At 37.7% G+C, this 12,888-nt stretch overlaps 1 pseudogene; it reads right to left on the bottom strand.

The window, feature by feature from the left end:
• The window catches only part of LOC149187094 (uncharacterized), a 140,157-nt pseudogene extending 127,919 nt beyond the window's left edge, over window positions 1-12,238 (bottom strand).
• Between the last annotated feature and the right edge of the window lie 650 nt (window positions 12,239-12,888).

Here is a 12,888-nt window from a genome sequence, read left to right as displayed (position 1 = left end):
TTGACAAACCTGTTTCAAAACAATAGTGACCATAGGGACATGGAACGAAAGGACAAGATCAGAAAAATCAAGATGGAGAAGGGAGAAATAATACCAATGTACTTGACCAAGTTCACCCAATGTCAGGATCAACTTGGAAGTTTTGGTGTTACATTTTCTAAATATGATCTAGTCAGCTTGCCACTTCTAGGCCTTCCCAAGAGCTGGTACATCTACCAGGATTCAGTAAATGGGAGGGAGAATCTATCAGAGTGGGAGCATTTATGGTCCAACTTTGTGCAAGAATATATTCGGTGGAACACTATAGATGGAACCTCATCCAATCATGATGATGAGGAGAAATGTGCCTTAGCTGGAAGGAAAAGAAAGGGAAAGTGAAGTCACACCATTCCAAATCACATTCCAGTTAGGGTGGAAAGAAGGACTTGTCAAAGATTAAATTTTTTCACTGTTATGAGCTGGGACACTATGCCACAAAGTGTCCACACAAGAAGGTCTGCAAGAAGCCCTCAAAAGGAGTGGAAGGTGAATTTCTTGCTTCACAAGTCGAGTTGGATTTCACCCTCATTGCTTGCATGGTGACATCGGTGATGGGTAGTGTCCGGTATCTAGATAGTGGAGCCTCATTTAGTATGTCCAACAACAAAGAATTCTTCAGTGACTTGGAGGAGAAGGACCTTCAGACTCACATCGAAATGTGAGATGATGGAAGGTACAGTGCGACCGACATCGGTACTGTTACTTTTAAGAGGGAGTTTGGTTCTTCTCTCACATTAAAATATGTCATGTATGTTCCAGGTTTGAGAATAATTAGGGATGTACACTAAAGACACCTTTCATGATAAGTAATGTTGAGTGCAAGTGATCATTGAAAGAGTTCACTCATATATTTCTGGACCATTCTCAACAGCCTCTACAGCCAAGCACGGGTATTGAGTAATATTTGTAGATGATTTCTCACTTAAGTGCTGGATTTTCTTCATGTAGAAGAAAGATCAGACATTCTATAAAATTTTTGAATTTGAAGCATTTGTTGAGAAATACAATGGCAAGAAAGTGAAGGCTCTCAGGAACAATAATGGTGGAGAATATATGTCAAATTAATTCAAGAGATTCTATGCATAAAAAGGAATTTGATGGGAGTTAATAGCACCCCATAACCCACAACATAATGGGGTGGCTAAAAGGAAGAACATAAGTATTATCGGAGCTTCACGAGCAATGTCACATGGTCAAGGCCTATCATTTCACTTGTGGCCTGAAGCATGCAACATAACTGTATATGAAGCATGCAACATAACTGTATATGTGTAGAATAAGAGTCCTCATCGGATTCTCAGGATGAGTACACCACAAGAAGCTTTTTCAGGTAAGAAACTAGATGTGGCACACTTCAGGATTTTTAGTTCATCAATTTACTGTCATGTTACCAAGGATGCAAGGAAAAATCTAGAGCCTTTAGCTTATTTGGGCATATTTGTGGGGTACACTGATACACCTCACAACTATCGGGTGTACCTTCCATCTCACAGAATGATAGTGGTTCGTCGAGATGTAAAGTTCGATGAAGAGAAGGCCATGAGATGTTCCCTTGAGAGGGAGATTCAATTTCATGCAGATGAGGAGCTTTTAGCTCCAAAGGAAGAAGCTCAGGATGATATCGACTAGCCACATGCAAAGGAGCATAGAGTGGAAGCACTCACTCATGTAGAGGCTTCCATAGATGGAAGGGAGCGCACTAGAGAGGCTAACATATTGATACATGATGCTAGAGAGAATGTGGAATCACTCACATAACAACGTAGGCAGAGGAGGTCACCTGATCTGTACACTGGCTACATAGGTCTGATGAGCGAGAGTGTAGATATTGAGACATACTCATTCAAGGAAGCAGTACAGAAACTAGTATGGGCTGATGCCATGGTAGAGGAGTATGACTCCATTATCAAAATCAGATTTTGAAGTGGTTTGAAGAACAATAGATACGTCAGTGGTGAGTTCCATATGGATTTACAACGTAAAGCAAGCAACATATGGGAGTGTGGAGAAACACAAGGCCATATTTGTGGCCAGAGGGTTGTCTCAGGTGGAGGGAATTTATTATGAGGAGACCTTTTCTCCATTAGCAAGGTACTCTTCCATCAGATCTATTCTAGCACTTTCAACATAGATGGGATGGAAGATACATCGGATGGATGTGAAGACAACATTCCTCAATGAAGTGATTGAGGAAGAGATGTACATTGAGCATCCAGAAGAATTTGAGACCTTCAACATAGAGTTTCATGTGTGCAGACTCAAGTGAGCATTGTATGGATTGAAACAAGCACCCTGTGATTTGTACACTAGGATGGACAACTATTTCGTCAATTTGGGCTTCACCAAAAGTGAAGCAGATGCAAACCTTTACCATATTGTGGTTGAAGGTAATTTTTTTATTATAGTATTATATGTCGATGATTTAATTCTAACAGGTGATGAGAATATGGTAAAATCTTTCAAAAAGGATCTTGCAAGAGAATTCGAGATGACGGACCTGAGGCTCATGAATTATTTCCTTGGTATGGAAGTATGGCAAGGAGATGAGGAATTATTTGTCTCTTAGGGAAATTATGCCAATGATATATTAAAGAGGTTCCACATGGAGAGAAGTAAACCCATGGAGACTCCTCTAACAAGGAATTGGAGGAAGGAATATGATACTTTAGGTGAAGTAGTGGAGGCTACTATTTATAGGCAACTTGTGGGTTCACTTATGTATTTTGTGACCACATGACTGAACCTATGTTTTGTAGTTAACCATCTTAGTCATGCAATGGTTAAGCCAACCAAAATTTATTGGAATGTAGTTAAACATGTGTTGAGATACCTCAAAAGCGCCACTCATTTTAGTATTTGGTACAGAAGGAGAGAGGGAGTGAAGCTTCAAGGCTTCACAGATGCAGATTGGGTAGCAAGTCCATTTGACAGAAAGAGCACATCAGGGGGAATCTTCAGTATTGTGTCACCAACCATTTCTTGGTACAATAGAAAGTAGAGATCAGTTGCACTGAATTAGGCAAAAGAAGAGTACATGGATGCTAGTCAAGCAACTTGTGAGGCTATATTGATGAGGAATATCCTTGTTTGGCTATTTGGTCAATAGATGGATTGTATTGTGATTTACTATGATAATCAGAGTTGTATTAAACTCTCTGAGAATATATTTTTTCATGATCAATCCAATCATATCGAAATCCAATATCACCATCTATGATATTGTGTGCATAGGAGACTCATGTTACTGGAGTACATTCCTATAGAGGAACAAGATGCAGATATTTTGACAAGGCATTGTCAAGATGAAAATTCGAGTTTCATAGAGGCAGGATCAATGTAGAAAATAATCCCTTTCTTGTTGAGAGGGATTGTTGAAAATGCAACAAGAAAATCCTAATTTAATTTTGTCCTTGAATTAAATTAGGAATAAAATTGTAATTCCACATCACATGACAACTTGTATTAGTTAACTCAATTAACTTGACTTAGTTGACTCAGTTAATTTGAGTGGAGGGTCTAACTTGAGTCATGTAGAGTGCCTCCTACTTTATAGGAGCCTTGGTTGAGTTTATTTGGAGTTGTAATTGATTAATTCAATTTAATTGAGTTAAAGTGAGTTAAACTAGTTCCAACTATTGGAGGAACTAGTGGGAGGTCTAGTAGTGTGGTGTTGCCTACAGTGATGAATCAGATAATTGATGATTCACGCATAATTAACTCATGCATATCAGATCTGAGAGTTAACCAGTTGAGATTGGAGTTCAGGGACAATGTACTATTAGTTGTATAATCATCTGAATTGTACAAATGGTGCATGCAGTCTGAGGAAGGCTTATGAGGATTATGCAATTCCAATTGAGGAATTTTCATAATTAATAGGGGGCCAATTACTATGGAAAAAACGCAAGTAAATAGGAACATGGGCAAGCGATAAATTGATTAAGTATTTGCCTGGGCTTGTCTAGGAAGTTATGAGACAAATAGAGATAGTGCATAGTTTTTTGGGCTTGAGCAAAGCATTGTAATCTTCTCATATTTTCTGATTAATGCAATTTACAAATAGCAGGGGTTTTTAGCTGTGGCCTTCCCAAGGAAATCATTGTGTAATGTGTTGATTGAATTATTTCTCTTGTGTGCTTCATGATTCTATGATCATTTAATTGTTTATGCTGATGAGTAGAGTAGATTCAAGTCTAATCTTTTAGTAAATTACAATTAGAAGTTTGAATCTACAAGGAATTCCTAAATCATGCTAGTTGATTTCCCCTTCTTTCTACCTACACTACTTTCTATGAATAAGCCCCAAGCTCATACTTCCTTCTTGTACTTTCTTCGATCCATTTTTGTACATTTATATGAAGTTAGGTGGGTAGTAGGGTAGCTACCCTTCATTTGTTACCCTAGCAGACCTGTGCACACACCCTATGGGGTGGAAGTCCAAGTTAGTTGACTACATTTGTACTCATGTCATATATAACCACCCCATGTCTTTGAATTCAGCCCTAGGTCCTCCAAAAAGCTTGACCAAATCTACCGTAATGTGGTCTTGGTCCACCCTATGTCCAACCATGCCACTTTTCTTCAAGTAAATGACATGCCTAGTGATGTAATCTTGTCAATATCTCAAGCATAGTGAGGTAAACTTCTACCTAGTGAGCATGTCATCACCAAATTGATTCTATGTCCACTATCACCCACCAAACTCATCAAAATGTCACAAATATTGTTGCAACCATACATCATGCACAAGATGTGATATCTCTCTAAGATGGCTTGCATTCTCTCTCTAAGGTGGAATATGATGCCATGTGCATCCATCACACAAGGGCCTGACACCTTGCCCCACCAAAATCAATGTCATCCTCGAAAAAAGTCCAACCAACAAACTTGAACCAAGTCATCAAATGAAGCATTAATGTGGAAACCCATCTCCAAGTCCGCAATCTCATGTCCATCCTAAAACCTCCTCCTAATATTCATGTGGAAACCATGATATCCAAATAGGTCTCTTTCAATACTCTCTCTCAGAAAATAAGCTATAAATAGATGAATTATCAAAATATTTTGTCAGCAAGTGATCAATCAAAATACATCACAAGTATCCACATTATCTAGAGTCATCATGGAAGGAATCTTGCTCCAAAATCTATCTACAATCTACCAAATTACAATTTTCGTCATACTAACCACAAAAATATCCATGTGATGAGCCACCTGTGAACTCTACTTTCATACTCCAACATAAGTGTGGCATGTATTCACGCGTTAACATACCCCGTGACTCTAACTAATTGGGTGATCATTCCAAGCATATCACCCAATTCATGAGAATACACATCCTCATATCGTCATTAATGGCTTCTTGGAAACCTCTCTCACATACTCATCCACAAATATTTCCATCTGTTGGAAATACTGAGGGGGGGTGAATTAGTATTTGTTTTTCTGACTATTGTTTTACTAGTTAAAACATTTATATTCAGAACACAAGATGAACAACAATAATAAATTCTTTTATTAATATAATCTTTGTAGTAAACTAGATACAATATATAAGTGGTTGCAATCGATTGCCAAGTACCAACTTGGATTTTTGTGAGGCTTCAACCTCCAGAGCTCCAACTATGTTTCACCAAGGCAACAATCTTGGACTTAGGAGCATTGACTCCCAAGGACTTTAATCCTTCCAGTTCCTGAGACACCTATCCTTCATATTTCTGAGGCATCAACCCCAAGGACTCCAATCCTTCTTACTTCTGAGGCACCAGCCCCAAGGACTCTAATCCTTCTTACTTCTGAGGCACCAGCCCCAAGGACTCCAATCCTTCTTACTTCTGAGGCACCAGCCCCAAGGACTCCAATCCTTCTTGCTTCTAAGGCACCAGCCCCAAGGGTTCTGACCCAATCTTGTCAAGGCACATTTGATAGTAATGTTCTACTCTCAGAACTCTTCATTACTGAGTTCTAACTGTTTACAACTTCACTGTAGTCTCCATGCTACAGCATCAATGACAACTAAACTTCTTATGAAGGAGTCTGTACAACTCTTCATACTGTCCACATAGAGTCTCCAATAGCCTTCGTGCTCTCTGATAATGTCTTCACACAACTTTATTCAGTCTACTGTTAGCTGCACTAAGCTCTGCATAAAGAACAACTTTCTGTTCAAGCATCTGCTCTAATGTCACAGTGAATTCTTCAACATGACTGCTTCTCTGCCGTCGACTTCTCCCCTTCGACTATCTCCTGTCCTATTGGTCCTTCGGCCCTTTTCTATTCTGATGGACCCTCTCACTGCCTCTATTTCCTCCAACTTTATCAACAACATTCAACTATGTTCAATAGCACTGTCTATTAACTGTTCTCTGCTTTTTCTGTTTTTATTCATTCCTCATGCCTCTGTCTGTCGGTTTTCTCTTTTCACTGGCTTTTTGGCTTCCTCCTTGGTCTCTATAGTTTCCTTTGCATCATTTGATCCTTCAGCTTCCCTCCTTGGTCATTGTGGCTTCCTCTGTCTCTTCATGCTCACCAACACTCCTGAGACACGTTGATTCAACGACAAGGACCAAATAATCCACAGAGAACACATATTCCCAGTTAAAATTGTAACAGCGCTCCTTTTGACAATAATTACAGGCATACACAAGACTTTACAGTGTAACGGACATGCCACATCCCTATCGCAATCGCAATCAGCTTGATTCAGCCTCCTGAACTATCGTTCAAGCCTCCTGAACTATCAGGAGCATTATTATATGCATTTTGGCCTAAAAACCCCGCGTAATACAGTTACTGAAATACACAGGAAAATTATGAAAAATGAGGCCAAAACTCTAAAGGGCGGACTTCAAATATATTTCACTCGCAACTATTCCTGTATCCGATCCGCTACATAAGTCGCAATCGGCGATCAAGGCTTTCCTTTGTATTTCGGTCTTTACACTGAAACCCACAAATACATTGAAAATATTTATGTGTGGAACTCAACCCTTATATAGTTGGGTATATAAAACCATCGGGTCTGGCTGGGTAGTTGCAATTGGTGATTCACGGCTTCTGGAGATCCTTTAAATGTCGGGCCCATGACATCGTCGATGACCGACAGCCGATCCACCTACAGATGTGATATTGCATTGAACCAACTATAATGTTGCATCGGGTCCGGTCTTGCAATCGCAATCGGCGTTTTGTGGAGGACAGCCCTTTGGGCATTATTGCGATGGGCGGATGCGATATACGATAAAACGTTTCATAATGTGCAGCGGGTCCGCACATATCATAGTTATATGATATCCATATATATATATTGCAGTCGGGGGTTTTAGGGTGATGGCATGGTAGAACCCGCCGATTTCACTGTCGTTGATATACATATATATATGCCGCTCCAATAGTGTATTCCACTATAGCTCAGTCTTCCACCTCCGATAGTGTATTTGCCTATATATATGTTTTGGCCTCCGTTTGCGCCTCCAATAGTGTATTCTGTGCATACTTATATGAATTCTGCCTTTTCCGCTCCGATAGTGTATTTGCCTATGTATATGTGTTTTATGCCGCCGATAGTGTAAATGCATATGTGTATGGGTTTTGGCCTCCGATAGCTCCCGATAGCTGTTAAATGCATGCATATAAGCTCTCCGATAGTGTAAATGCACGTATATATATATATATATATATATATATATATATATATATCTATATATATATATATATATATCTATATATATATATAGATATACGTGCTTTTACACTATCGGAGAGCTTATATGCATGCATTTAACAGCTATCGGGAGCTATCGAAGGCCAAAACCCATACACACACACACACACACAGATATATATATATATGTCAAAACAGAGCCATCGGAGAGCATATTGGAGGAGCAAGGCGCATATGCATATATCTATATATATATATATATATATATATATAGATAGATAGATATATAGATATATAGATATGGCTCCTCTTGCTCCGATAGCTCTATTTGCTCCTCTTGCTCCTCTGTTTGCCCCTCTTGCTCCTATGTTTGCTCTATTTGCTCCTCTTGCTCCAATGTGGCTCCTCTGGCTTGGCAATGTCTTTCAAAGGCCTTCTTTGATACCTTCATACTTTGCCTTTTCCGATATGCCTCTCTTGCTCTGATATTTTGCAATATACCTCTCTTGCTCTAATATTCTACAATATGCTTTGATATGACTCCTTTGTTAACTCCTCCGTTAACAAACTCTTGCTTATGTTTGGCTATCTTGATGGCCTTGCTCCTATCTCTTCATGGATCTGCTCTTCTTTCCCTTGGCTTTATATCATCATCTAGTATCTAGAATATTGTCGTATTAACATCAATGACAACCTAGGTCAACACCATCAATGTCATGACTCTATTAAGAAATGCTCCACATAATACAAGTTTTTTTCTTCTCTTAAGTTGGTCCATCCACCCACCCATCTTCAACAAAGGCATCCCATGCCCTCCAACCTATTAAGGCCTCCAAATGAAGTCCAACTAGAAACTCTATTATATGGCCCACATCCAAGTCCATGAAGACATCTTGAAACTTGTAAATGATCAAATCAATCACACAATCCCTTCATGATGGCTCAATCTGCATACACAGTATCCAAAGCTCCAAGTGCCTCCTCAAGTCTATTTTGATCCACTACTCCTATCATTGACCAAGTCTCTCCACTCCCCAACTCTCCTTACATATGAAAACATGGTACTCACATCTCTAGGAAGAAGTAATCTATCAATCTCCTCATCAATCTCATCCATGTAGTTCCCAAGGATTCCATACCAAGTAGTCTCTAATGATGTCCAAGTCCTCCTCCTTAAGAATTCTCTACATATAAAAAAAAATATCTCATAAATCATCCCACTTTGCAACCAAATTCACCCAACTATAACGCTAGATCATGTGAATAAGGTGTCTCCAACTCACATATGCTTGTCAAGTATGCTCCAAAGAGACACATCCAATATTTTTTAATCAAAATACACTCAGTCTATCTAATTCACTAATTCAAGCTCATCAGTAAGTCAGAGATACTCTAATACTACACACATATAAACATGAAGTTTCCTTTAGTCACAACTATAAATCCTTAAACTCAAGCCAACATCATCATCATCATCATCATCATGTTGTCTCTCTAGCTGGCTCACATATAATTCATAATCACTACCCGCCTTGGCTATACTCCCTGGTTCACCAAGATCTCATTTCCACTCATGGTGAAGCCCTAATGAAAATTCCAACTAATCTCATGATAATATATAATCTCATATACTATTTGTTTCCTTCTTCTTCAAGTGATATCACCCAAAAAGCTTCAATCCTCAAGTTGTGTCAAACACTTGGCTATACATCACATGACCAATATGACTCATCTTCTACATGAACACATCATTGACCACCCTTCTTCAAGGCATTAGCACCATCCAGTATCAGGTTGAGAACCCCATGAATAATCCCCAAATCACCCCATGCTATTTAACACATAAGTGAATGAGAATCCATCTCAATATGAAAAACATACCAATCTCTACAACCATCATCCTTCTTGCACTCTCTATATAAAGGAGGTAAGTTTGCTACTAAATATCATGCGAAAATTATCCTGTCCTTAACAAAAAGCTATCTAACACATCCATCTTCATTTTCTTGGGAAGGTTTATCCAAAGTCCCTAAACAAGTCACAACTTTTTTTGTTTGGTTCGCCTCCACCTAGTCAAAAAATGTCATCTATATCACATAGAACTCAAAATTTCCTCTATAAGTGTTGCTACAAGTGACATCCCTAAATGTAGTTGGTATCTATCATATTTTTGTGTCCAAATCACTTTGAATATCCCTAATGTCATTAAGTATACTCATCATCAAGTCTCTCCAAGAGCTCAATCAATATTTGACTCCCTGTATCCTATTTGAAATTCCATCTCTAACAACCATGACCCTATCCACCACTAGTGTCTCCCTATCATGAATACCCACAATTAGATCCCATCACAACTTTGTTGAAGAACTAAGATGCCCTTCCTCTATGTTAGCACTCCTTAGTTTCCCAAGGTTGAGAAATAAAGCCAAGGAGGTAACCTCAAACCAAATTTGGACTTGGTAGCTAGCCCTGCCAAATCAGAGAGGGCTCTCTCTAAAATCAACCTCGCAACCAATGGAAATGACTGGAGAATACTAGGGTTTTAGGCTAGTTATCATCTCAGTAGGGTTTTGATTTAGGTTTTGCTGGATATGAAGCAATATGTTTAGGAACTAGACCAAATAGATCAAAACATAAATTGTAGTCATTTAAATGAGGCAAGATATATGTAATGAAGGACACAGATGGATTTGTCGTAGTAGTATGGTGATGAGGTAATCAGAAAGAAGGAACTAAGTGAGCATACATGCATCAATTCACTTGTTTGGAAGATAAAAATGCTTAAATGATAATCTCAAACAAAACAGAGCATTTTCAACACTGAATTCTATTTAAAACTTAAGAGATCAACATGAGAAGAAATATGGATAGCTTCTAGAAAAATCTAACAATCAAATGTATAAGAATAACTGAAGAAAACAATGTCACTAACCACAACACATGAATCCCAAAAAAATAGTTTCAACAGTATATTAATTCTGCTAAAAAATCAAGTACACCAGTTCAAAAATGTCAAAGCTTCAAGTATCCAAATTTTATCGCTTTGAAATTCATGAAATATATACAATTAGCTCATCCCTGGACTAAGGGAGTCGAGCTCAACCATCTCCCTAAAGATAGAAACAATTGCATTAAATTTGGCACTCCCTGTTAGGAATAGGGACCGAATTTCTGAAAATAGGGGTCAAATATTAACTCGTATCTCTTGAATCATGACATATATTACAAAACGTAAGGACGGTTTTTTATATTATCTTTGTTTTGAGAGAAACCTCTCTCCGTTTTCGTAGATTCATCTCCATCACCTCGGAATATGTGCCGCAAAATCATGACTAAAAAAGGAAATCATTAAATGTTTAAATCTATAAAACTAGGCTATAAAGATCTAGTCAAATATTCCAATCCACGACACTTGTGAAGAAACTGAAAGAGGGTTTTGATATTTGGCTCGTGCTTGACAAATAATCCTTGGGTTTCTCAAAATTCCTTTCTAGTTGTTAGAAAAGCGCGCAAACCAACAATGACTAAAACAGTCAAACAAATTCAAAATTTGATTTTTTGAACATAAGCCTCAAATATCGCTACATATCTCCCACATAATAACACCTGTACATAAACTGAAGGAATTTTTTTGTTCTTTGGTCTGTGATTGACAAAAAACTCTTTCACTTTTGTACAATTCATGTTCATTACTTCAGAAACGGATTTTGAAGTAAAATTGTCCTTGTGTGTAGCAAATGACCTCAAAAGACCTGTGAGATTTTATGATGATACTTTTGATGATGACCATGACCTTAGGCTTGTGATGAGAGTAGCATATACATTATAAATTGATACATTAACTCAAGACCCTTTGCCAACCAAGAGAGGTGTCAAATTTAATTTGAAAATATTATAATTTGACCTAAGAATATAACCACTAGTGAAAAGAGTAATTTTGATTCTTGTGACTATAAGACTCTAACATTGGATCCAATGAGGATGAAAACTCCCTAGTAGGTGTCAAGAACATCGTAGACTAAGTAGCCTTGTTCATTGGGCAATGGAGTCATTACAACTACAATATTCAAACTGACTCAAATTAAACTGAAAATTGAACTGTACCATTAACTGCAATCTCTACTGGGATTTGACACTGAAAAAGATGCTCAGAATGTTGATCTTATTCATCACACCGTACCTACTCTAACTGATCCATAAGTGATCTGATCAAGTGAAGTCAAAGATCTAGTGTAAACAATCAAGTATGTGACTACTTGACTGATGCTTTTATTCAGCTCCACCAAGCATAACGAAAGATTTAGAAGATGGCAACTTAAAATGATACCTAAGTTCAAAAGATGTTTTGGTGAACAAAACAATCTCCACCTTTTCTGATGCTCGCAAAATACTGCCCAAGGGATCTTGAAAATCATGAAACATTACCTCTTGTTCCTCAACAAAAATAAGGGAGATGTTTTCAAATATAATGGTTGATTGTTCTTCTTCATTTAGTTGATCCTTCTTGAATGGAAATGTAGCAATGTGATCTTCCATATCATCCAAATCAGAGACAATATTTGTATGTTCTTGTAGATATTCAATTGAGGTAGCCAAATCAACATCAACACAAATATCTACAAGTGGCTTTTCATGTATATCAGAAAAAGAATTGTCTTGGTTTTGAAAAAATTCTATATCTTGATCATTTGAAATTTGTTGATCATATTCATCAAAATCAAGACCAAAAACATGTCATACATTGTTTTTAACCTCAATGGATAAATCATGACTCTCTAGAGTTCCTATACAAGAAAACTCAAAATTTTGATCTGCACATATTTCTTCTTGAATTAAAAACTCAAAAGAGGAAAGGAATGAAGGGTAGTTGGAAAGAACATATTTATATATATCTTAATCGCTTGAAAATTGGCAATATTGCTGCAAATTATCATCAAATTCATAGAATGGAATATCATTGTCATCTTTTGAATAATTCTTCTCAAGTTCACTGTCATCCAGGGAAGAATCCATGATCTTCTCATGGTGGTGAAAAGGGGTTTCATTCAAAGCATCCAATATTTCATCATCCATAAACTCTTCATCGCCATAAGCACTTTCCAACTCTTGAATAAAATTCTCAAAGTGATCACAACAATCCTCAATCAAAAGCAAAGAAGGATAGGCTTCTCTATACTTCTCAAAAA

The sequence above is a fragment of the Pinus tabuliformis genome, chromosome 3_1, assembly GCF_031772625.1.
Source record: "Pinus tabuliformis cultivar Carrire ecotype Pingquan chromosome 3_1, CPIR1, whole genome shotgun sequence".
Taxonomy (NCBI): domain Eukaryota; kingdom Viridiplantae; phylum Streptophyta; class Pinopsida; order Pinales; family Pinaceae; genus Pinus; species Pinus tabuliformis.
The sequence above is the reverse complement of the archived record's forward strand: the minus strand, read 5'-3'. Positions and strand labels throughout refer to the sequence as shown.